At 39.4% G+C, this 23504-nt stretch overlaps 1 pseudogene; it reads left to right on the top strand.

Moving 5' to 3' along the window:
* Positions 1–19879: 19879 nt before the first annotated feature.
* Positions 19880–20305, top strand: LOC122910337 (annotated as a pseudogene).
* The last annotated feature ends 3199 nt before the right edge of the window (positions 20306–23504 follow it).

Raw genomic sequence — 23504 nt, 5'->3', positions numbered from 1 at the left:
TTCTGCTTCAATTTTTTGAAACAGCTTCAGGAGAATAGGTGTTATTTCTTCTTTGAAGGTTTGGTAGAATTCCCCAGAGAATCCGTCAGGTCCTGGGCTCTTGTTTTTTGGGAGGTTTTTGATCACTGCTTCAATCTCGTTATTAGATATCAGTCTATTCAGGTTGTCGATTTCTTCCTGGTTCAATTTTGGTAGTTTATATTTTTCCAGGAATGCATCCATTTCATCTAGGTTGCTAAGCTTATTGGCATATAACTGTTGATAATAACTTCTGATGATTGTTTCTACTTCCTTGGTGTTAGTTGAGATCTCTCCCTTTTCATTCATAATTTTATTAATTTGGGCTTTCTCTCTTTTCTTTTGGATTAGTGTGGCCAATGGCTTATCGATCTTATTGATTCTTTCAAAAAACCAGCTTCTAGTTTCATTGATATGTCCTACTGTATCTCTGGTTTCTACCTCATTGATCTCAGCTCTAATCTTGATGATTTCCCTTCTTATGTGTGGAGTTGGTTTGATTTGTTGTTGATTCTCCAGTTCTTTAAGGTGTAGAGACAGCTGGTGTGTTCTGGATTTTTCAATTTTTTTGAGGGAGGCTTGGATGGCTATGTATTTTCACCTTAGGACCACCTTTGCTGTATCCCATAGGTTTTGGACCGAAGTGTCTTCATTCTCATTGGTTTCCATGAATTGTTTCAGTTCTTCTTTGATCTCCTGGTTGATCCAAGCATTCTTAAGCAAGGTGGTCTTTAGTTTCCAGGTGTTTGAGTTCCTTCTGAACTTTTCTTTGTGATTGAGCTCCAGTTTCAAAGCATTGTTCAAAGAGCTGGAGCAAATAATCCTAAAATTTATATGGAATCAGAAGAGACCTTGAATCACTAAGGAAATATTGAAAAACAAAAAAAATGCTGGGGGCATCACATTACCTGATTTCAAGCTTTATTACAAAGCTGTGATCACCAAGACAGCATGGTACTGGCATAAAAACAGACACATAGACCAGTGGAACAGAGTAGAGAGCCCAGATATGGACCCTCAACTCTATGGTCAATTAATCTTCGACAAAACAGGAAAAAATATACAGTGGAAAAAAGATAGTCTCTTCAATAAATGGTTCTGGGAAAACTGGACAGCTATATGTAGAAGAATGAAACTCAACCATTCTCTTACACCGTACACAAAGATAAACTCAAAATGGATAAAAGACCTCAACGTGAGACAGGAATCCATCAGAATCCTAGAGGAGAACATAGGCAGTAATCTCTTCGATATCAGCCACAGCAACTTCTTTCAAGATATGTCTCCAAAGGGGAGCCTGGGTGGCTCAGTGGGTTAAGCCGCTGCCTTCGGCTCAGGTCATGATCCCGGGGTCCTGGGATCGAGTCCCACATGGGGCTCTCTGCTCAGCGGGGGCCCTGCTTCCCTCTCTCTCTCTGTCTGCCTGCCTCTCTGTCTACTTGTGATCTCTGTCTGTCAAATAAACAAAATCTTTAAAAAAGAAAAAAAAAAAGATATGTCTCCAAAGGCAAAGGAAACAAAAGCCAAAATAAACTTTTGGGACTTCATCAAAATCAAAAGCTTCTCCACAGCAAAGGAAACAGTCAAAAAAACAAAGAGGCAACCCACGGAATGGGAGAAGATATTTGCAAACGACAGTATAGACAAAAGGTTATTATCCAGGATCTATAATGAACTCCTCAAACTCAACACACACAAAACAGGCAAACATATCAAAAAATGGGCAGAAGATATGAACAGACACTTCTCCAATCAAGACATACAAATGGCTATCAGACACATGAAAAAATGTTCATCATCATTAGCCCTCAGGGAGATTCAAATTAAAACCACATTGAGATATCACCTTACACCAGTTAGAATGGCCAAAATTAACAGAACAGGAAACAACATGTGTTGGAGAGGATGTGGAGAAAGGGGAACCCTCTTACACTGTTGGTGGGAATGCAAGTTGGTGCAGCCTCTTTGGAGAACAGTGTGGAGATTCCTCAAGAAATTAAAAATAGAGCTTCTCTATGACCCTGAAATTGCACTACTGGGTATTTACCCCGAAGATACAGATGTCGTGAAAAGAAGGGCCATCTGTACCCCAATGTTTATAGCAGCAATGGCCACGGCCGCCAAACTATGGAAAGAACCAAGATGCCCTTCAACGGACGAATGGATAAGGAAGATGTGGTCCATATACACTATGGAGTATTATGCCTCCATCAGAAAGGATGAATACCCAACTTTTGTAGCAACATGGACGGGACTGGAAGAGATTATGCTGAGTGAAATAAGTCAAGCAGAGAGAGTCAATTATCATATGGTTTCACTTATTTGTGGAGCATAACAAATAGCATGGAGGACAAGGGGTGTTAGAGAGGAGAAGGGAGTTGGGGTAAATTGGAAGGGGAGGTGAACTACGAGAGATTATGGACTCTGAAAAACAATCTGAGGGGTCTGAAGTGGCGGGGGGGGCTGTGGGAGGTTGGGGTACCAGGTGGTGGGTATTATAGAGGGCACGGCTTGCATGGAGCACTGGGTGTGGTGAAAAAATAATGAATAATGATTTTCTGAAAATAAATAAATTGGAAAAAAAAAACAAATATGGAACTTCTCCATGAAGAGTAAGGGGTTTGTATCCCCATCAGGCATCCCAGCCCTTATAATCTGCACTGGAGAGATAAGCTCCAAAAACATCTGGCTTTGAAAACCAAGAGAACCACATGGTTGTAGAGAAAGAAGATTCCAGGGGCACCTGGGTGGCTCAGAGGGTTAAGCCTCTGTTTTCTGCTCTGGTCATGAGCCAGGGTCCTGGGATCAAGCCCCGCATCAGGTTCTTCGCTTGCTTATCCCCCTCTCTCTGCCTGCCTCTCTGCCTACTTGTGAGCTCTCTGTCAAATAAATTAATTATTTTTTAAAAGAAAGAAAGAAAGAAAGATTCCATTCCTAAAAGTCTCACATGCAGACTCATTTGCCCCTGAATCCAGAGGGAAAGTAGCAGTTTGAAAAGGACCTATACCATAAGCAAAGGAGATTTATTTGCTACTTTTGAAGCTTCAGCAAAAGCCTGCTGGGAATCTCTCGAAGGATGAAGACATTGGCAGTCACCATTTTTTTTTAATATTTTATTTATTTATTTGACAGAGAGATCACAAGTAGGCAAGAGAGAGAGAGAGAGAGGAGGAAGAGAGAGAGGAGGAAGCAGGCTCCCTGCTGAGCAGAGAGCCCGATGCGGGACTCGATCCCAGGACCCTGAGATCATGACCTGAGCTGAAGGCAGCGGCTTAACCCACTGAGCCACCCAGGCGCCTGGCAGTCACCATTTTATATTTTCCCACCTGTTTGCTGGTCCCAGAGCTGACAGACTCCATTTTTGCATGCTCTATCTTGCTTGCATGCTCCCCACTTGCCATACCCATGGCTGTAGCATTACCTTAGGCCATGGGTGAGCACCCTATCCCCCACCACATGCTGCTGCTGTGTCCCCCCATGCTCCTGTCACAGACCCCCACCTACAATACAGGCATATCTCAAGAAACAAGAAAAATCTCAAATAAGTAATCTAACTTTACACTAAAAGGAACTAAAAAAATAAAATAAAATAAGAACCCATATCCTTCTCAAAATCTTCCAAAAAACTGAAGAGGAAGGAACTCTCCCACACCCACACTCATTTCATGAGGCAAGCATTACCCTGATGCCAAAACCAGACAATAATCCCATAAAAAAAGAAAATTATATGCCAATATCCCTGATGAACACAAATGAAAAATCCCCAACAAAATACGAACAAACCAAATTCAACAATGTATCAAAAGGCTCCTATACCACAATCAAGTGGCATTTACCCCAGGAATGCACAGATGGTTCAACATCCATTAATCAATCAATGTGATACACCATATGAAGGATAAATATCATATGATCGTCTCAATAGATGCAGAAAAATTACCTGACAAAATTCAACATCCATTTATGATAAAAAACTCTCAACAAAATGGGATATAGACATTTTTGATGCCTCAACATAATAAAGGCTATACATGACAACCTCAGAGTTAATTGCAAACTCCCCAGCAAAAAGCTGAAAGCTTTTCCCTTAAGATCAGAAACAAGACAAAGATGCCCATTCTCACAAGTTTTAGTCAACATAGTATTAGAATTCCTAGCCAGACCAATTCGGAAGGAAAAAAAAATAAAATTCATCTAAACTGGGAAGGAAGAAGTAAAATTATCACTATTTGTGGATAACATGATTTCATATATAGAAAATCCTAAAGACTCCACCAAAAACTGTTAGAACTAATAAACAAATTCAGTAAAGTTATAGGATAAAACAATCCCTTTTACAATTGCATCAAAAAGAATAAAATATCTCAATAAATTTAATGAAGGAGATAAATGACCAATATCCTGAAAACTATGAAATTGATGAAAGAAATTAAAAACAACACAGATAAATTGAAAAATATTCTAGCTCATGGATTGGAATAATTAATATTTTTTAATGTTCACATTACCCAAAGCAATCTACAGTTTCAATGCAATTCCTATCAAAATCCAATGACATTTTTCATAGAAATAGAACAAACAGTCCTAAAATGTATATAGAACCACAAAAGAATCCAAATAACCAAAGCAATTTTGAGAAAGAAAAACCAAGCTGGAGATATCATGGTCCATGATTTCCAACTATATTACAAAGCTATACTAATCAAAACAGTACAGTATTGGGGGCACCTGGGAGGCTCAGTAGGTTAAGCATCTGCCTTTGGTTCAGGTCATGATCCCAGAGTCCCAAGATCAAGCCCTACATAGGTCTCCCCACCCAGTGGAGAGTCTACTTCTTCCTCTGCCCTTACCCCTGCTCAAGCACTATCTCTCTTTCTCTCAAATAAATAAATAATTTTTTTTTAAAGTATGGTATTGGCATAAAAACAGACACGCAGTTCAGTGGAATTGAATAGAAAGCCCAGAAATAAACCAAAGCAAATATGGTCAACTCATTTGTAACAAACGGAGTGAAAAATACAATGGTTGGAAAGGCTAGTCTCTTCAATAAATGGTGTTGGGAAAACTGGATAGCCACATACAAAAGAATGAAACCAGACCACTAACTTAACACCATACACAAAAACTGACTCAAAATAAATTAAAAACTTGAAAGTAAGACCAGACACCAGAAACTGCCTATAAGAAAACACAGACTGTAAGATCCTTGACAAATTTCTTGGCAATATTTTTTTTTTAATTTGACTCCAAAGGCAATGGCAACAAAAAAGCTAAAATAGACCAATGAGACTATATCAAACTAAAAAGCTTCTGCACAGTGAAGGAAAACATGAACAAATAAAAAGGCAACCACCTTCTGATGGAAGAAGATAGTTGCAAATCATATATCTGACAAGAGGTTAATATCCAAGATATATAAAAAACCCACACAATTCAATCACAAAGAAAAAAAATCCAACTAAAAAGGGGAAGAGGAAAAACAAATGGGCAGAGGATCTGAATAGACACTGTTCCAAGAAAGACATACACAGATGGCCAACAGACACATGAAAAGATGCTCAACATCACTGATCACCAGGGAAATGCAGATCAAAACCACAATGAGATATCACCTCACACCACTCAGAATGGTTAGTATCAAAAAGACAAAAATCATTAGTATTAGCAAAGATATGGAGAAAAGAGAACCCTCATGCACTGTTGGTGGAAACATAAATTGGTGCAGCCACTGTGGAAAACAGAATGGTCATTCTTCAAAAATTTTAAAATAGAACTGTCATCTAATCCAGGAATACCACTTCTGGGTACTTATCCAAAGAAAATAAAAACACTAATTCAAAAAGATATATGCAGTCCTATGTTCATGGAAGGATTATTTACAAAAGCCAAGATATGGAAACCACCTAAGTGCCCATCAACAGATGAATGAATAAAGATGATGTGGTGTATATATATAATGAAATACAGCTTAATCATAAAAAAGTATGATATCTTGCCATCTACAACAACACGAATATATCTTGAGGTATTATGCTAAATGAATAAGTCAGACAGAAAAGGACAAATACCATAAGAATTCACAGATACATGGAATCCATTAAAAAAATGAACAAACAAAACAAAACTCATTGACACAGACATTAGACTATTGGCTGTCAGAGAAGAGCAGGGTTGGTGGGTGGGCAAAATGCAGAAAAGGTACCAAGAGGTACGAAATTCCAAGTTATAAAATAATTAAATCATGGGAATGTAATGTACAGCATGGTGACTATAGTCAATAATATTGCACTACAAATTTGAAAATTATGAAGAAATTAAACCTTAAAACTTCTCATCAAAAAAAAATTTTGTAACTTTGTATGGGGACAGATGGTAAATAGATGTATTATGGTGATCATTTTTCAATGTATACAAATGGTATATTGCACACCTGAAATTAATATAATGTATGTTGATTATATTTCAATTTTTAAAAAGGTGAAATATAACATATATATAGAATTCCTAACCCTCAGTAGCTCAGAATGAATATAACACTACTTAGGAACAGGGTCACTGAAGATGTAATTAGTTAAAATGAGATCATACTAGGGTAGGTAGAACTCTACTCCAACATGACTGGTGTACTTAGAAAAAGGGGAAACTTGGACACAGACACAGACATGCACAAAAGGAAGATTATGTGAAGAGACATACAGGGAGAAGACAACCATGAGAAGATGAAAACAAAGGTTGGAGTTACCCTGCCACAAGCCAAAGAATCCCTGAGACCACTGGAAATTAGAGAGAGACAAGGATGGATCCTTCCCTCCTGGTTCAAAGCGGGCATGGCCCTGCTGACAGCTGTTCTAAGATACCCAGTTTGTGGGGCACCTGGGTGGCTCAGTGGGTTGAAACCTCTGCCTTCAGCTCAGGTCATGATTCCAGGGTCCTGGGATCGAGCCCCACGTGGGGCTCTCTGCTCAGCAGGGAGCCTGCTTCCCCCCCCTCCCCCGCGCCTGCCTCTCTGCCTACTTGTGATTCTGTCTGTCAAATAAATAAATAGAATCTTAAAAATAAAAATTAAAAAAAAAAAAAGATACCCAGTTTGTGGTACTTCACTAACACAGCCTTAGAAAACTAATATAGAAAACTTGATATTTGCATTGGTGACTGCTGGAAAATGTCAGAGGGAGCCAGAATTAAACTGAGGTCCCTTTTTAAGTAAACTTATCCAGCTCATGGGTTTAAATGCCATTTATATCCTATGCATTCCAAAGGTATTATCTATTCTCCTGATGTCCTCTGAGCCCAAGAATCAAATCTCCAACTGCACCTTGGATGGCTCCTCTTGAATGTCTAATGACATCTTGAAATTAGCATGACCAAAGAAGGACTGAATTCAATGCCCACCTAACCTTCCCCTTGTCTAGTCCAGCTAAGTAAGTGACATCACCATCTACTAAATTATTCAAACTAAAACCTAGAGTCGTCTTCCTACCTCTTGTTACCATATGCAATCCATCTGTGTGTCCTCTTAAGTTCTACCTCCAAAATATCTCCCAAGCCAGTTCCCTAAGACACTCACTCTGAGATGCAGGTTTGTAATAAAATAGTTTAGTAAAAATGCCATTGGGAATGTGATAGGGATCGCACTGAAGGTGCATTGCTTTGGATAATATGGACATCTTAACCAAATTAGGCCTTGCAGTGAACACAGGATTTATTTGTGTTTTCTTTCCATTTATTTGTGTTTTCTTTAATTTTTTTTCAGCGATGTTTTGTAGTTTTCACTGTACAAGTTTTTTTTATCTCCTTGGTTAAGTTTATTCCTAAGTGTTTTATTATTTTGATGCTGTTGTAAATGATATTATTATTACCTTTTTGGATTGTCTAATTTTTGTATGCTGCTTTCATATCCTATAATAGCACTGACTTCTCTTATTAATTATGACTGTTTTTTCATGATTCCTTAAGGTTTTCTACATCTAAGATTGTTGAACTGAAGAAGCGAAAGCAGTCACCCGTGCCTTGTTCTAGACCTTGAAGGAAAAGCTTTCAGTCTTTTCACTGGGTATTATGTTCACTGTGGATTGTTACTATTTGACTTTTATCATATTAAGGTAGTTTCTTTGTATACCTATTTTGTTGAATGCTATCATGAAAGCGTGCTGAATTTTGTCAAATGCCTTTTCTGTTTCAATTGAGATCATAATGGCTTTTTGTCTTCATTCAGTTGACATACTGTATTGGATATGTACATGAATATGTGATATATTGAACCATCTTTGCATTTGAGGAATAAATCCCACTGGATCCTGTGTGATCCATTTAATGCGCTGATGAATTTGGTTTGCTAGTATTTTGTTGAGGATTTTCGCATCAAGTTTCATGAGGGATACTGCTTTGTAGTTTTCTTGTAGTATCTTTTTATGACTTTGGTATCAGAGTGATGTTAGCCTCACAGAATGAGCTAAGAAGTATTCCCACCTCCTCAATTTTTTGGAAGAATTTGAGAAGAACTGACATTAATTCTTCTTTAAATGTCTAATAGAATTCACCATGAAGTTATCAGACTTTTCTTGGTTAGATGGATTTTGATTGCTGTTTCTTGGCAGGTCTTGTGTTTCTAGGGATTTGTGCATTTCATCTGGTTATCCAGTCTGTTGGGTTCAATATGTTGTACTTTTTTATATTATTATAAAAAGAATTACTTCTATTTCATTTTCCAATTGTTCACTGCAATTATATGAAATACAATTAATTTTTTAATATCAGCCTTATATCTTGTGAACTTGGTAAATTCATTTATGTAGGGGCACCTGGGTGGCTCAGTCATTAAGTATCTGACTTCAGTTCAGGTCATGATCCCAGAGTCCTGGGATCAAGCCCTGCATTGGGCTCCCTGCTCTGTGAGCCTGCTTCTCCCTCTCCCTCGTCCTGCTGCTCCCCCTGCTTGTGCTCCCTCTCTTTCTCTGTCAAATAAATAAATGAATAAGTTCATGTATACTAGTGGTCATTTTAGAGATTCCTAAAGATTATCTCTGTAAATAATCATATCATCCAAAAATAGAAACAGTTCTACTTTTTTCTTCTGATCTTTGTCCTTTACACCTTTAAATACACCTTAACTGATTCGATTTAAGAGTTTTAATTCAGAGAATGGTATTTTCACCAAGATACCATTTTTAAGGATCTCAAGGACAACAGATTAAAACTCTTATTGAATCCAGCTAATTTTCATGTACTCTCTTCCTCCTGTGGTAATAAAGCAGAACAAAATTCTGTCATAGATGAATTGTCCAAAAGGAATTCACACTCCCACTACAGAGGTGATAAATAAACTGTAACTTTGAAAGGCAGGAGGGGTTACTAGTCAGTAGCGTAAACTAGAGAAACGTTTTTGGAGAACAAAACATCTGAATTAGCCTTTGAAAAATGACTAGTATGCAGATGAAGAGTAGAAAAGATAACAGGAACAGAGTAAACAAAGGTACAGAGGGAGAAATACATAAAACATGTTCCAAAGGCAGACAAAGACCAAATCAACTTGTTATAAGGAAGACTGACAACCAACGGCAGAAGGTCTCAGATGACTAGCTCCTAAGTTTGAATTTCATGTTCCACTTACTTAAGGTTATTAAGTAGTAAAGGAGGGCAAGAGGAAATCTCCCAACTAGACCACAGCCCAAGAAAGCCAGAACTTTTAGAGGAGATCATGGATATAAATACTATTAACACGGACAGTCCACCTAAGAGTTGAACATAGTCTTCCTGTGCCTCTATTTATGCAAAGCCAATTAAGTAATTAATGCTCCTGATGACATCCTGGTAACTTCATTTTAAATGCCTCAGCTTCAAGTCCCCACATCAGATACTCTATTCTAAGAATGACTTAATGTAAAGCTAACATACATTTAATATTCTGAAAAGATGAAGCACTTTCGGCTATGTCGACAAAATTGCTCAGAGAAAAAAAAGTCTTGCATTCTACAGTTTTTCATAAAATGTTGTGATGTAATGCTGAGAATTCATTCTAAAGCTACTAATTACAGAGAGAATTGGTAAGGAGTTGGCTCTATCGAGTGCCATCCAAAAAAGAATTTCATCTTTAAATTAAAAAACAAAATAAGCCTAAGATACTCAAATCAATGCTCTGAGTTGTTTTATCAATATCTGAGTATAAATTTCTTTGCATCTTCTCATTGGCCTGGTAGCCCACAGAGTCTAATGGTCAACAAGACTACTGAAATGGTACATTACAAAATCCAACAAATCTAAATGCTGGGAGCCACTGTGGCCGTGGTGCAGGAGATTACCTTGGTGCAATGCTGGCCAGAAATGCACTCCTCTCTACCCAGCAGTATCCATGTCTCTGGTTCTTGAGAAGACTGTCTTGGAAAGAATCCTAATTAGGCTCTCCAATGGCATATACCCCTTGTGTGTCAGCTCAAGCAGCATTCATTTCCCTTTGATTAATCAGGGTTCAGCCAAAACCACAGAAGCCACTCTAAGTATTTTAGCCAAGAAATGATTGAATAAAGGGATTCCAAAACTTAAAAACTGTTTAAAGGACTAAAGGAACAATAGTCATGGAAGCCTCTATTTATATTCAGTAAATGAGAAAGTGTGGGAACCCCAAGGAATTTCCACTAGCATCACAATGAGTAATTCTCAGGACACCCACCAGCCTTTTGCAAAATCTCACTTCCATCACCTGCTGGTGCTCTGTCCTGTGTCTGCCACTGCAACCAAGGATCAGAGGCTCCTCCTTCTTTTCTGCTTTCTCAAACTCACACACATTCCTCACATGAGGGAACCTAAACTGGAACCTGCTAACAAGGTAAACTGGGAAATGTAATTTTTAGCATCCCAGCCCTGCAATGCAGCAAGGGGCTTAGAAAGACAAGGATATTGCCAAAACCCAATATCCAGCACACCTTTTCTTCTTGACTTCCATAGCTAAAATCATTCCCAGGAAATCAAGACTCATTCCCTCATAGTATTCTCATTGTGACCTCCCTTCAGAGATGTAGTTCAGTGTTCCTCCTTCCCTATGTTGTGTTCTTCCAGTCCTCTGTAACCATATCTACTTCCCTATGGAAACTATACTTCATCTTCCAAGGAGTCATTTTTCCAGAGTTCAAATAACACAGGGTGTGGGCTATCATGTTTGGAGAGGTAGAGGAGGAATAGCGTAGAGAGGCTTTCACTAAACCCAAGATGAAGACCCTCACAAGAAGAAAATAGGTTGTGCAAAACCTACTGAACAGTGCCCAGTTCATCAGCCAAGTATATACAAAAAAATCAAGAAGCATGTACTTTACTTTAGCTTGGAATTTTCCAACCCAAAAACAATGCACAGAGTAGGCAGAGATTTGGTGTGTCTGATCCTCATTATTCCATTCACCCTCCATACCTACTGCACATATTTCCTTTTTATTTTTTAAAGAGAAAGCATAGGCAGGTGAGTGGGGGGCAGTGGGGAAGGGACAGAGGGAGAGGAACAATGAGAATCTTAAGCAGGCTCCGTGCACAGAGCCCCACACGGGGCTGAATCTCACAACCCAGAAATCATGACCTGAGCCAAAGTTAGAGTCCAATGCTTAACTGAATGGGTCACCAGGCACACACGTATCTTTTATAGTAATTCGGTATGTGTCTCTCTCATGCGTCTGACCTTCTCCCTGGGTTGTGAGCTACTTGAGTGTGAGTATCATGGTTTTCTCATCTTTGTATCTCTGGTGCATAAAATGATACCAACTACATGGCAGAATTTCCATGAATATATGGGATGCTAAGATGGAGCTTGAAAAGTTCTACCATATCTCCAGCTGGTTTTCAACATTCCTGTGTAGAATCACCTAGACATTTCAAACATAGTACATCAAAAATGAAATTCATTTATTTCTTAAATCTTTCTTCTCTCAACAAGTTAATAGTGATTTTTTTTAATAAATAGATAAACCCTCAGATGAAGATATCTTATGGATCCACGTAGCTATTGAAAACACTTAAGAGATGTGGGAACAAAAATGGACAGAGAACAAACTTTCCAAGAAGACAGAAATAAAGATTTTTGAGCATTAGGCAACAACTAACTGGGATCTATCCAGAGGTACTGATGGCATTTTTAAAGTATCTTGATACCTGTTGCTATTAAATAATGGCATCTCCACAATGATGTAAAATTTTAGGAACAGGGTGCCTCAGTGGCTCAGTTGGTTGAGCATCTGCTTTTAGCTCAGGTCATGGTCCCAGGGTCCTGGGATCAAGTCCTGCATTAGGCTCCTTGCTCCATGGGAAGTCTGGCTCTCCCTCTGCCTCTATCTCTCTCTGTCTCTCATGAATAAATAAATAAATACAATCATTTTTTAAAAAATTAATTTTAGGAACAATCATAAATATTATTACTTCTACCCCAAATTTTGTGAAAAGCTAATAAATAAATAAATAAATAGAAAGACACAAATGAAGTTAAATTCACCACCATCATGATAGAAGAAATGGAAGTGTACTATCTGAAGACATTTTGAGGACTGTCTGAAAGGTGGTAAACAGACAGAATCAAATCTCTAGAGTCACAAACTGAAGAGAGCCTCAGTGTGAAACACATACAGGAGAAGGACACATGCAATTCAGAAAGTTCCCTCACTTACACTCTTCCTCTCTCTCTAAATAAATAAATAAAATATTTTTCAAAAAGAGAAAAACATAAGCTTAAAATGGCTCATTTTGTGGGTGACTGGGTGGCTCAGTTGGTTAAGGAACTGCCTTCGGCTCAGGTCCTGGTCCTGGAGTCCCAGGATCGAGTCCCGCATCAGGCTCCCAGCTCCATGGGGAGTCTGCTTCTCCCTCTGACCTTCTCACCTCTCATGCTCTCTCTCACTGTCTCTCTCTCAAATAAATAAATAAAATATTTTTTAAAAATGACTCATTTTATAAGTATTCATTTTTGAGAAATATATACCTTGCAGGAGTCCTTAAGGAAAATACCGGATCTTATTAAGATTAGTAATTGTACCAAATACCCGCTAATAAATTTCTGTTGGAGTGAAGGATGGGCTTATGACAGGGGCAGAGAGCAATGACATCCTTCAGTCGCCCCTTCCATCACTAGCCATTTGCGTGGGGAAACAGTCACAATGGGGATCCACAGTGTAGACTGTCCCAGCTTTCCATTTACCAGCTGTGTGACATTTGTCACCACACTGACAGTCTTAGAGCTGTGAGTTGTTCATTGTTTAAGCGGAATGAACCACCTTGTAAAACGGCTGTGTGGATAATCAAAATCAGATAAGCCTCCCTTGGTGACTGATCATCTCTACTTCTGGGCAACCATAGAAGTGTGACATGTAGACAAAGCTGAGGACCCTCTCCCTCCACAATGCCTGCTGCTTTTCTCTTCTTCCTCTTCTTTTCTCACACTTCCCTGAGGAATTCTCAGCTATCCGAAACTTTGGGACAGTTGTGGAGAAAAGTTGTTATGGTGAGCGTGCTGCCGCTGGGCACCCGGTGTGTGATTCCCAGAACCTCACAGAGTCTTCACGCCAGCCCAGGGGGGTTGGTGTAAAGCCCTGGCGGTATCAGTTTGTCTCACCACTGATCACCTCCATATTGAGGTGAAGAATTACTGTTTTCCTATCCTTCACAAATCATGTTGGATTTTTCATAGAAAGAAGGGGATCAGACCACAGAGAAAGGCATCGGGATCCATTTCTTAATGCCAAATGGAACAGAATGACAGGGGTCTGTTCTTACTGATTTAAAAGCTGTTCTGAACGATCACTATATTTGTTTTGTCTTAAATGTTCCTCCTAATCTGCCACTCCCTTACCACTTCCAAGCCTTAGAACTGCGGGTTACCTATAATCAGTCATTAATGTTTTAGTTGTGTTCAGTCAGAGAATATTTGAAGAAACTAGGGAATTTCTGAAGCTCTGGTAGTTAGTTGTTCAAGAAGATGTCAACAAATAATAGGGTAAAGAAAAGCCTCAAGTAAAACTAGATGGGTATTGTCGGGGACACATGATATAAGGATACACAAAGTCTTTTGTGTTGCAGAGTCAAAATGTGCCTCTAAACTGAATAACAACCACATAGTGTATCAGCTTTAAAAAATAATGCTCATTTAAATCTATGCCATTCGTGTGTTTATAAGTATTTTTATATATTTTATATGTGAAGATATTTAACTTCTTTTATTTAATCACAGGTCACAGTAAAAAATTAAAAACCAAATACATAGAATATTTGTGTAATTTTTTGGCTTATAGAATTCCTAGTTAGTGGAAGATTTAGCCCATATTCCTTCAGCTCCTCATACCTATTTTCCAATGATTTCTTTAACAAATCAGGTCCTTGGGGTGCCTGGGTGGCCCCGTGGGTTAAGCCTCTGCCTTCAGCTCAGGTCATGGTCTCAGGGTCCTGGGATTGAAGCCCACCTTGGGCTCTCGCTCAGCAGGGATCCTGCATCCCTCTCCCCTTCTGCCTGCCTCTCTGCCTACTTGTGATCTCTGTCTGTCAAATTAAACAAATAAAGTCTTTAAAAATAAATAAAAATAGATAAAAAATCAGATCCTTGACTCAATAGGTACATCATGTTAAGGAGCACAAATGTTTTCACCAATGATTTGAGGGACTATTTTAAAATGCCTCAGACCTGACAGAGCCCACTCTCCACAAACACTTGATGGAAGCCATTTCCAAAGACAATATCCTCTACCCACAGGAGCAGGAGGAGGAGGCTCGGAGCAAGGTGGCCTACACCTCTGCACTTCCTGCATCCCCAAGTTGGGGGTAAGAGCTTCGATGAAGACAGGCCCTTCCACCAGCAGGAAAGTGGAGAGGAAGCTTCTGGGACATGGGTCCTCAGTCTGAAGGGTATACAGACACTCAGATTCAGAGGTGAGACCCAAGGCCCTTACACCAAGCCTCGCGCTAGGACGCTGGGATCAGTCCCGTTAAGATTTTATACCCAGCTGTTCTGGTCAACTTGAAGCAGCTTACATGGACACTCTCTGGGGCCTTGTCCTCCTGTCCTCCCAGCAGCCAACCTGACAGGCCTGAACCTCACAGCTCTAGTGTTGTGTCCTCAAGTAGAATTTCCCTCCTAGCTCCTTTCAGACAACAGCTCCTTTCACCGTCACTCCACCAATTGCTAATAATAAGACGCACAGACCTGACATTTTTTACTATTAGAATACAGTGGTGGCTCAGTCTTCAGTAAAATTGTAATATAACCAAATATATTCCAAGAGAGAGAAGTGGAGGTGGGAAGCAGCCTGGCATGGGATCAGAGAGTGTCTCCCCTCACACCCAGCAACAATGCGTAGAGGGAAGGACAGTCCCCCCTCACCGTAGGAGACCCTGAATCCCCAGACCCCATCTCTCCCAGTCTGCTTCAGGGCCTTTCTGGTTAAGATAGAGAACCCTTCTTTCATTGCAAATATGTCTGTATCTCATGAAGCCATCGTCCATGCTGAGGAAAGCTGGTTGGCTCAGCTCCTCATCAGTTGACATTGGCCTGGGGGGAAGTGGGGGGGGGTGTCTGGTGAGGAGCAGATATTGACTTCAGTGTGCCCCAAACTGTTTTACCCTTCTAAATGGAAAGAAGAGATGAGAAACAGGAATAAAAATTGGTTCTATGAAAGAAAAGAAAAAAAAAAAGCCTCAGAAATGTCATTCTGGTTTTCAGTTTATTGTAAATGATGTGATTCCAGGTACAGAATATGGGAAGTTAGACTGATAGCATGTCCGTCACAGGTGATGACCTATGTATACTTTTAAAAATCCAGAAAAATTTGGGTTGGCACTTTACCTCCTTTTCATAAAATACTAAGTGTACAAAATTACTAGATTTCATTGTGATGTCCGAATGTTTTAAGGCATGTTAAGGTTTGATTGACTATATTCCTGGCACTAGTTTTTTGTGGTTTTTTTTTTTCAATGTTTACGATAACGGATTTCCTTTATCTAATAAAATGTGGGAAACCTAAAATGCAGGGAATCCAAAGCAATCCTATATGCTTTGGTTTGATCTCTGACACAAAATACTCAAGTAAGGTGGCTTTTCCTCACGTATCTACATCAGAGAATAAATTCCAAATGTAGCCCTGCTGTCCTAACACTTCCTGCCCACAACAAGGGTATTTCTTCTTTTCAGGTTTCTACAAACCGAATGTTTTCATTCCCTGTATTCAAAAGGTTGTAACTCTTTTCTTTTGTTTTGTTTTCTTTTCTTTTCCTTTCTTTTCTTTTTTTTTCTCTTTTTTTAAGATTTTATTTTTAAATAATCTCCACACCTAGTGTGAAACTTGAACTCACAACCCTGAGATCAATCAAGAGTCACAGGCTCTACCAACTGACCCAGTCAGGTGCCTCCAAAAAGCTGTAAATTTTTTTTTTCCTTCACTATATCCCAGTTCTTAGTATTTTAAAGATTTATTTACTTACTTATTTCGGAGAGAGTGTGTGAGTTGGGGGTAGTGGGAAAAGGAAAAAGAATCCCACATAGACTCACTGCAAGTGGGGCTCAATCCCATAACCCTGGGATCAGGTCTTGAGCTGAAATGAACAGTAGGAAGCTTAACCAACAGAGCCACCCACCAACTGAGCCACCCGGGACCCAAAGGCTGTAACCCAAAGAAACAGGCAGAGTAAAGCTACAGACATGATATGCCTGAAATGTAGCTTTCGTCTGACTTGGTCCTCATCCAGTTGTTCTCTTTTCCTTGAGTGCCCTCACTCCACCTCCATCCAAAGCCCATTCAAGCACCTAGCCTCACAGGCCACCAGAGTGGAAGTAGGTGTGGGCTCTGGAATCAGCAAACTCAGTCTGAATTTCTGCCACCCTACTAAGTAGTAGGGTGATATCATGCAAGGTCTTATATCCTCTGAGCCTCCATTTTCCTACCTGTAAAAATGGAGATAATAGCACAAGGTCATCTTGAAACGATTAAATGAGTTGACCGATGTGAATGAAACTGACCCATAACAGATGCTTAGTAAGCACTGGTTTCTCTTCCCTGGTTTGAGGATTGTGGAAGGAAGAACAACAATATTTGTGTCTATAAACTCGTATAACTAGAACTCCACAAACCTTTATCATAAGAATCTCAATGCCAATTCAAGGGCAGTGTACCAAAGAAAAGAGGCTAAAATGTTTGTCCGAAAAAAATCACTAAAAATCCTCTGCCAAGTGCAGTCTTAAACAACCCAGAATACTCTTACCAAGAATTCCCACCGTCACTCCTCCAATTGCTAATGATAAGACCCACAGACCTGACATTTTTTACTTTTAGAATACAGTGGTGGGAGGCACCTGGGGGGTTCAGTGTGTTCAGGTCCCTGCTTTTGGCTTGGGTCATGGTCCCAGGGTCCTGGGTTGGAGGCCCGCATCTGGCTCTCTGCTTAGTAGGGAGCCTGCTTCCTCCTCTCTGCCTCTCTACTTGTGATCTCTCTGTCAAATAAATAAATACAATTTTTTTTAAAAAAAGTATACAGTGGTGGTTCAGTCTTCAATAAAATTTTAATATGACCAAATATATTCCAATTAAAGGATAATGTAATATTTTGCTGGGGCACCTGGGTGACTTGGTGGGTTAAGCATCTGACTCTTGATCATAGCTCTGGTCTTGATCTCAGGGTGAGGAGTTCAAGCCCCATACTGGGCTCCATGCTGGGTGTGGAGACTACTTTAAAAAAAAATGGTTTAATGTAGTATTTTGTTTACAAGTCGGAAAGTATTCCAAGACTTTGTCCTATGTCTGTTTGGTGATGGGAACGTTTATTAGTAGTTTATCCTGGTTATTTTCACTCTCTACTACTTTGGAGCAGGATAATGGTAGCTTACACTAACAATACATTGTGGAGGACCAAAAAGTGACATAAAAACAAATACTAGGATAATTGAAAAACGGAATTTGGACAAACAACAGCAAAGAACAGAGTTATTCTATCTTGTGGAATATCACATGCTCTGTTCCCTTTTTATGGACATTTTGTCCTTCAAAATTCCAGTCAACAATTTAGCCACACTCTGAAAAGTCATTTTCCCACTCAAAATTATAGTGAAGCCAATGGATTTAGAAGCCCTTGGAGAGGTATCTTATATACCTTCTGGGACAAAGAAAATGAAGTATTTTTTTCATTTCCTTAGCAGTTACAAATTTACTTAATCGTATCAGTCCAAATTAAGCAGAAAATTTAAAAAATTTATCTTAAACATTTGAAAATTTATGTTTAAGTCATATTGACAATATTAAGATACGCACAGTGTAAATCACAAATCATATGAAATAGTAATTTTCTCTTAAATGCTCAATTTCTTGACCCATGTTCTAAAAGGATATTTTAAAGGGACTGATTGCAGCAAGAATTTTATAGAACATTTGCGGAATAAAATATGTGAGGAATTTCTCTAGTTTATTTCCTTAAAATGAGCCACACCATAAAAGTGGTTATAACACACTTTTATATATATAAATGTCCCTGGGCCCTCTTAATTGTTGGATTGTTAGCTGAGGAGCTTTGGTATTAAAGAGCTGAGGAACAAAAAAAAAAAAAAAAAGAGCTGAGGAACTCCAGCCGGAGTTTTTCCTTCCCCCAATTGTTAGTGAAGTTTAGATTTAATTATCTAGCTGAGCTGCTGTAATTAGCATCAACAAAGCTTTGTCCCATAATGACTTGAACTACACCATTGAGAAGGCTATTGTAGTTTGGATAGCTCGACCTTCTGAAATACATACAGCACTGCCCCTGGCAGCTAACCCCAGAAATTAATGTCCATCCAATTTCCAAACCCCTCTCCCCAATATGTTTGTGAACTGTTCACTGACAACTGAAACATGTTTGTAGTACAAACAGTACTTTGAAAGTGGGCTTTTAAATCTGTTCAGGCTTTCTCATGTGGCTGGAATGTTGGCATGGCTCAGAAAACAAAAGTCAACTTAAAAAAAAAAAAAGTTAGTTCATCCAAGAAGAGAGAGATGGTTATCGAGCTTGACAAATGCAATGTAATGTGAACAGGGCAGCGGGGCTAATTCTGTTAAGTGATTGCTATAGGCCTTTGCTTGTCTTGGACTTTCAGCCTTTGCCATGTACAGGGTGGGCCTTGTTAAACTGCCAAGTCGACAATTTTATATCCAAAGGCTTTTGAAAATTTTGTATCTGAAGGCTTTGCTTTTCTATTGTGATTTTTCATCAGGAAAGCTCAAAGTGCCCGGGGCAGGAGCAGGGTGGAGGAGGGGAAGATCATTTCTCAGGCCATGATAACACTTAGCAAACTCAATAAATCATTGTTTGCTGAATCCAACCTTAGAAAAATGGGTTCTAAAAGAAAAAATTAAATAATGGAATAAATCATTAATTTGGATATCACAGTGCACTCTGCTCGCTTCTTTTGGCCGATACCTTTTTAGAGTGTGCATTGGATCTCTGTTTCTGCTGAACCATCCCAGAAATGGAATCACAGGGCTGAGTTACAACAGTGTGGGGTGATCTTTCTACCGTTGGGACACTTTCCAGCTGAGTGAGGTCCTCAACACTATGGAGATGTATACTGAGGTCTTACATGAATTCATCGGTGTCAAGCTTAACCAAGGCACAGATCATTTTTAAAGTAGTCCCCATGTCCTGAGGCCTGGTGCCCTACAATCTAAGAGCTGAAATCACTATCACTTGGGGGACAAAACCCAGCAAGCCTCATTGAGTATACATTTATTAGAAACCTGCCACACATTAGGCACTCTACCAACCATGCTCTATGTACTAGGCAAAATTTTTTAAAAACACACATCAGAGTCCACTCTGCGGAGGGAAGCGCCTTCCCCACAGGACATCAATGCAAGCCTGAATAAGAAAAACAATTTCTTCTTCCTAAGCCATGGCATATCAATTATACAGAAATACAACTTTGGGAAACAGTCTCCAGGAGAGCCTTGATGAGCTCTTACAGCCTCAACAGATCACCCCCCAACTTGCCCTTCAAGTTCTACTTCAGTTTGATAAAGCTATAAATTCAGCATTGGCGCAGAGGGTCAGGAACAGAGTCAATTTCAGAGTCAATCTCTAAATACATAGAGATTCTGCGATAACGTGTGGACTTTTGTATTGAATAATGTTGAATTCAGAGAGGTGACAGAACTTATTAAAGTGGATAAAGTGAAAATTGTAGCCTGTGATGGTAAAAATACTGGCTCCAATACTACAGAATGAATAGAAAAAAATGGCTTTTTTATGCCATTTTCTGTTGTTATTCATCACTTTTTGAAGAGAAGCATAGAAGAGACTTTTTTAATTTAGTCTAGCATTGAGGAAATGACTACACTGTGCTATATATACTACCAGAATTCCAATATAAAGAAACTTATAACTATAGCCTCTTACATTACTTTCTCAGCATGAAGAAACAGAAGTTGTTTTTTTTTTTAACAACAAACATTGTTGCCTTCCTAAGAAAATTCTTGAATAAACTCATTTTAAAACTCAAAAAAAAAAAAAAAAACAAAACACAAACACACACACACACACACATCAGAGTGGAAGGTCAGAGGGGAAGTGACCAGATGTCCAGCCAGCTCCATCAGAAACTTTGGATAAGTTTACGTACCGAGCAGATCCTGAATCCTTCCCTAGATCTACTTAACCAGTTTAATGGAGGGCCTAACTTTGTATTTCTAACACCCTCCCTGGTGATTCTTATGACTAATGTTGGAGAACTATTCTAGACCCATGACTATTGAGCCTGGCTGCACATTTGAATCATCTGTGAATTTAAAGTCACAGGTAACCTAGTAATACAGCAGATCAGTTCAGACATTCCCTGTGGAGGGAAGAGGACCTTGGCACCAGTTTGTTGTTTTTGTTTTTGTTTTCAAAGGGATCCCCAAGTGACTCTGATGTGCAGTCAAGGATAAGAACCACCCTGCACTGTAAGCCCTCCAGGAATTCACAAGAGGCAGAAATAATTCCCATTTAGGGAGATCAGATGCTACCTTTAGTTTCTTTTCATACCTTGCAAAAGACATTATGTTCTCTTTGGACAGTGTCTGTATATGGGTTTATTATTGCTAACAAAATGACATATTTATACAGCATCCGTCCAAGAAACAGTATTTTTATAGATACCACTTAATCTCATTTATCTTCAATTCATCCCCCATAATGTAATTAGCAGAAAAATTTATTGCTGCCCCAATTACAGATAAATAAGACCATTATTTTGCCTGAGATAACACAGCAAGTTCATTCTAAAAAACTGATTCCACTGGATTTACTTTCCAGAAAAGGGAAAAATAAATCAATAAATAAAAAGAAAAAAGAAAGATTCTTCAAACAGTCCTTGTTGAAATGTAACCTGTTGATTCTGAAAATTATTCCAATACATAATCAGTACACTCATACCCTATAATAGATAGTTCTTTCTTTTGGCTATTCTTTCTTTTGTAAATGAGGAGATATCCTGAAGGATCAATAATCCTCCTATTTCCCTATTTTTACTCTCTCTGCATGTTAACAAACATCAAATAGGTTAATAGGCTGTTCAGTTAGGTTTTTCATCTGTCCAGTTTACCCAGAAAACTAAACCAGCAAACCCCTCAATAGTGGAAATAACAATGCTGGATGCATCTATGTAGGAATCAGAGCTGGAGGCTGGTCAGAAAAGAGAGAGGCCACGCCAGCCATGGGCAGGGAGTAAGACAATAAATATTCATCGAAGTAGGCATGCTTGCCTTTAGGCTTCAAGGTCTAGCTGGAAATGTACAGTGCATAATCTAGGGCAGTGGCTCTCAAATTTGAGCGTGTATCATCACCTGAAGGGCTAGTTCCACCACCACTCACTGGGCAGCATCCCCAGAGTTCCTGATTCAGCAGGGCTAGGATGGGGCCTGAGTATTTGCATTCCTAACACATTCCCATATGGTGCTGATGTTCTTGGTCCCAAGTCACACTTTGAGAACCACTGCTCTAAGTCCTAAGTAGACTGCCAGTCAGGTAACACAAGTAACAGGTGGTGCAGAGGGTACCTTGGCAACAAAGAGCTAGAAGCAGACCACATTAGATGGAGATGTAGGGTGGGGACCAAGGACACCTTGAGCAGATCAGAGCTAGCAAGACATGACGCAGTCTACACAGAACAAGACAGATAATCAAAACAGGATTTCCATTGTCAAGAAATATGGCCATACCATTCTATTCGGTGGGTGCAAGGTGGGCTCTTGACCTTAGAACAAGGCAAAATTCAGTGCTGGGGCAACAATGCAAGGTCACTAGAGTGACCTTTATATGCAGTCACTAGAGTTACTGAATTAGGGATTCTTAAAGATCCTCTGACAAGAATTAAAGAAGAATGACCAACCATCCTGGTTTGCCTAGTACCTTCCTGATTTTTAGCACTATAAGGCCATGGCCTAGAAAACTTCTCAGTTTCAGGACAGTTGGTTATCTAAAAGTAATCTCAGGAGACTGAAGCCTAGACCCACCTGCATCTCCTGGTCAGGAGACTGTAGGCACAGGAAAGGAGGAACAAGTGGAAAGAAAAGGGCCCAGCTGGAAAGGCGGGCACAGCACCAGATTTGGCCGTTTCAGCATATGACCTTCAAGGGAGGGGAAAAGGGCACCCAGAAAAGTAGTCTATAAATGATGAAATGTATTTGCTTTAAATGGTCAAAAAACCTAGGACTCCACAGGCCTGCAGTTTTCCTAAACTCACCAAAGTGGAAAAGTTCAGCACAAACAGAGCAACCCAAACACCCCATAGATGGAAGTCACCCTCATTGCCTTTTGAAAATCATCACATACACTTAAGATCCCATCGTAAGTGTAGTCTTAAAGGGCTCTGACATGTACACACACACACACCCAATAGGAAAACAAAATTGTAAATATTGGCAGACTATCCCATGTTCTTTTGGTTCCTCCTATAAAAAAATTTTTTTCAAAGCTAAGTGGAATAAACACACAGTTTAAGATGATTGAAACACTAAAGAACATTTAAGTCCAAGGGGAAAATATCTCTGGTGGGAGCATGGATTATATGTAAGATCTTTAGTGCCATCAGCGAGCATGCCAGAGCCTTTTAAATCTCTCCCGTGACTAAATATTAATTCATATTCCATGAGAATGAGGACTGTGAAGCCCCTAATGACAACAGCACATCCTGCAAAATGACCACTGTTTAAGGCGTTCTTCACAAAGGACATCCACATACTACAGAACAATAAACTAATAATAGAAAACTTTCCAACAGTCATGAAGATTATCCCCAAGGAGAATACACAACTAGCATAAAGAATTTGCAGCAAACCCTGAACTAGCCCATCTTCCCAGTAATCTGCTTCCCAGTAATCTGGTTACTTCTCAGTAACCAAGTAATCTGCTAAATGCTGCTTCCATGGAAAAAATCTCTTCACTCACACTTAAAGTATTCATTTATGGTGATGAACTTCAGCCAGCGTGGGTTAGACAGAAGAGGGCTCCAATATGCTAAGTCTTCATGATGGAGA

This window comes from Neovison vison, chromosome 6 (genome assembly GCF_020171115.1).
Source record: "Neovison vison isolate M4711 chromosome 6, ASM_NN_V1, whole genome shotgun sequence".
NCBI classification, from domain to species: Eukaryota; Metazoa; Chordata; class Mammalia; order Carnivora; family Mustelidae; genus Neogale; species Neogale vison.
This window is presented reverse-complemented; position numbering and strand designations above follow the sequence as displayed.